General features: G+C 33.9%; 1 long non-coding RNA gene across 1 annotated transcript; it reads left to right on the top strand.

Annotated features, from left to right (window-relative positions):
* Nucleotides 1–295: 295 nt before the first annotated feature.
* On the top strand, nucleotides 296–3,585 carry LOC110009622 (uncharacterized). Its single transcript, XR_005177057.2, has 2 exons — nucleotides 296–1,223; nucleotides 3,354–3,585. It is a non-coding gene; the product is annotated as an uncharacterized LOC110009622 (long non-coding RNA).
* Nucleotides 3,586–3,886: the final 301 nt, after the last annotated feature.

Here is a 3,886-nt window from a genome sequence, read left to right as displayed (position 1 = left end):
CTTTTGAAATCAAGTTATACTTAGTGATTTTAATTAAAAAAATTTTACTTATTATATTGCAAGAGAAAGAGTGTTTGGAATCAAGTTATGCAATTTTATTCTTCAACTTAGATTTTAATTAGCATGAAAATGAATATAAATTCTTTAAATGAAATATACTTTTTCTAGTTTACTAATTTTACCCCTTGGATCTGAAAGGTAAAGAAAATCAAAATAATTTTTTGACTTGTATATTTTTGAAATAAAATAGAAGAAAGGGGATTATAAATTAGTAATGTGGATTATTATTCTGGAATAAAAGGAGTATTTAATATATGATTTTTTTAGTAAGATAATTATATACTGAAACACCCTGAATTTTTATTTTCGAAACATTTGAATTTTTATTAAATCAAAATTTGAATTTTTGACGGTATGGGCCGTAAATAGTGAACAATCTTAAGTTGAGTTCAAGTTTTGCAAATTGGGCCTAAGCCCAAATATAATGTCGAAAATTTTGAAATCGAGAACAGTTAAATTTCGAGTAATAATATGTAACTCTAGCAATTAATCTATTATGTGTATATATAAATTAAATTAATTTTTTTCCAAAAAAAATCAAATTGAATTGTCGAAGACCAGCTTGAATTTTCTGAAAACCAAGTGGAAACCCTACAAACCGAGTAAAAATCGAGCCGAATCATTAAATTAGACCAAACCGGTTCGAATCGAACCGGAATGGTCTAGAAGCCCAAGATTTTTCTTTCTTTTCTTTTTCTTTTTCTTTTTCTTTTTTTTTTTTTTTTTTTTCTTTTTTTTTTTCTTTTCTTTTCTTTTTCCCTTCTTCTTCCTTGCGCCAGTGCCAGCGCGCAACCTCCTCCTCCCCCTTCCTCCCCGTTTCCGGCCACCAGAGCCGATCGACCTCATTTCCTCGCCGTCGCCTCCTCGCCGCAGCTGTTCCGGCTTTCTTTCTCTCCTCTCTTTCGATTTTAGCGTACGCAGAAGGCGCAGGCGAGCCGCGACTTCCTTCGATCGGGAGATCGCATCGAGCCTCCTGCTCCTCGTGTTTCCTGCGACGCTGGCCTTCAACCGACGGGCTTGATCTCTTCCTCTCCTTAGCAGTAGCTCCGGTCACTGCTTCCCCTATCTCCGACCTGCCAGTCTTAGTGCAAAGACAAGAGAGACCGACCCCGATTTGGTATTGCCGGCCCACCTCAAGCAATTTTCGACTACTCTTCAATTAGGTAAGCCATATTGTGACCTTAAATTTAATTCATGAGTTCTTTAATCTTAGTTGAAGGATTTGAGGTATATAATTAAGCTATTGTAGAAATTTAAATATTCAGCTACTATTTATATCAATATGATTAGGAATTTCAATCTGTGCTCTTTAAATAGGTATATAAACTAAATCCTATATAGAAATGGTTAGATTTTTGCTTCTATTATAAATATTTGTGAAGAATTAAAGATTCTTTATATTGGCAGTAGCTATTTAGCCATTAGCTTGAGATTTAGGTAAGTAATGAAGGTAATGTATACTATATGCTAAACTCTTGATGGGAAGTTTTGATCTTTACCTTCTAATTGATATATAACCCGAAATATTGTATAGAAATAGGTAGATTATTTGCTTAAACTACAAATGTTTGCAAAAAAAAAAAATCAAGGATCTCTTAACTATGGCAGCAACTAACTTAATTATTTACATGAGTTCTAATTTTTTTTTAGAAGGAATGGTATTACACAAAATAATTATGTTGAGAAATGAATTGATTATCATGTGAAACATGAATTTTGGTGGAGAAACTTAAAGGCAGCAACTATATTGTTCATCTTGATGAGTTTGATAACGATGAGATTAGAAATGGCATATTAAAATGAATTCTTTGTTTTTTTTAGATGAATTTGCTAGTAAATGAGTTTAAGCTGGAATTTAGGATTTCTATGTAATGGCGGTTGATGCGAGGTTAGCTTTTATGAGTTTTGGCTAATTGACAACAAGAATGGTTGTGTTTGATTTGCTTAAGATGATACGGACTTATTGGGTATATCTTTATTTAAAATGAAGTTCAATCTAAGAACATTTAAATTAAACCTCGGAAATTTGATGTCTTTTGCAATAATTTGGAGAAAGGAAGATATGTACATAGTTTCTATTTGACTCATGAAGCATATCTAAATAAATTTGTGTAAGGTAATCAATTAAAGAATATTAAGAATTAATTGTGGAATGTAATATTGCTATTTGAGGAGGACGGGTATTTGATTGGTTGATCGCCCGATGGATGAGCTGTGTGATTGATAATTGCTAAGTATATTAAATGGTGATGTTTAAGCAGGTAGACAGTCCAATTTTTAGGGGAGGTGCTGCCGAAATTTCGATAGAAATTAGACTAAATTTTAATTAACAACATAATTAATAAGTTTATTTAGACTAGTTTTATAATTTGGTACATAATAAATATAGTGCTTTGATTATTTATTATCTTTATCATTTATTTAATTATTTACATAATTACTTATTTATTTTCATTGTTATTGTTTATTTTCATTATTATTGTTTAATCTATCATTGTTGTTTATTGTTAATATTATTTATTTATTTGCATTTGAGTATGAATGTCTGATTGTGCATTGCATTCCGATGTTTAACTTTGCAATATTTCTGCAATTAATTGCAATGCTTGATTAGTTGTGATGTGAAAATGCCTTGCTTTGTTTGTGTGGAATTGGGATGAAGTGGGTCACCATGGGTTTGTGAGACTGTTTCTGTTATACGGATCCTGATTCTGATTCTGTTATATGGATCCTGATTCTGTTTCTGTTAGCCGGGTAAATGGGAGATCGGCGCCCCCGTGTGCACCTACCGTTGCCGTTACTGTTAACCACGGGTTGGCTTCTTTATTGGGCGCACCGGATAATCTAGATTTGATCGCAGCCCGCAGGGTGGCCTCCTGTTGTGAGCGCCTGATAATCTAGATTTGATGGAGACGACCGGGTTGCCTCCTGTTGGTATGAAAAAGAAAAGAGAGAATGGAAAAATAATGAGAGGGCTGGTCAAGTGAGGATTAGACCGGTCGGCCAGTATGGGGGATCGGCTCCCTGGTGCACATGTGAGAGGATGAGCCATGTGGGAGGACGGCTCATCGGGGGTTCGGTGACTCCACTGACTAATTTCCACGTGATGTGATTATATGAAGATGTTAATAATTGTGAGTGCTGGTGATATGCCATTTGTGTGGCTGGCTGTGTGAGCATATACCTAGTCGGATGACTAGGTTGATATTTTTACACACTTGTGTGACTGCGTGTGTTGTGCAATAATTACTACTGCTTAGAAAACTCACATGTCTTGTTTGATTTTTTTTCAGGAAGTAAGTTTTTCCTTTAATTCGATTTAGGCTATGTTTGTTCGACGCAGGGCAATAGAGAAATTTTTCTAGTTCCATAAATATTTTGCTATGTAACTATATGTATAAAAAAAACTATGTATACCAAATAGTTAGTGACTCCGCAGTTGTAGAATTTACTTACATTTAGTCGTGTATCATCGTAGACGAAATGATTCTGTGAGCCTATATTAAAAATATGATGTATTGTTAATTGACTGAATGTTTAAAATTATATGGAGATAATAAAATTTTAGTGTTTCAGGCTTACTACGGGCCTCGGGGGCCTTAAGCTTACCTGGGCCCTAGTGCCGGTCCGGCTCATGGAATCGGGTCGTGACATATACATAAGAAGTATAATTAATGAATATTGAGGATCAATTTTATATAATTGGCAGATGGTTATAACTATAATCAGCTCGAGAATATTTAGAGGAGAATATGCAAAGCAAAAAATCAAAGAAATGTTTAAAGGAATATATGCACTTAGAGTAAATTCAAAATTCAAAAATTTA

Source organism: Jatropha curcas, chromosome 10, assembly GCF_041381405.1.
Source record: "Jatropha curcas cultivar XTBG-Jc1 chromosome 10, XTBG_Jcur_1.0, whole genome shotgun sequence".
NCBI lineage: Eukaryota > Viridiplantae > Streptophyta > Magnoliopsida > Malpighiales > Euphorbiaceae > Jatropha > Jatropha curcas.
The sequence above is the reverse complement of the archived record's forward strand: the minus strand, read 5'-3'. Positions and strand labels throughout refer to the sequence as shown.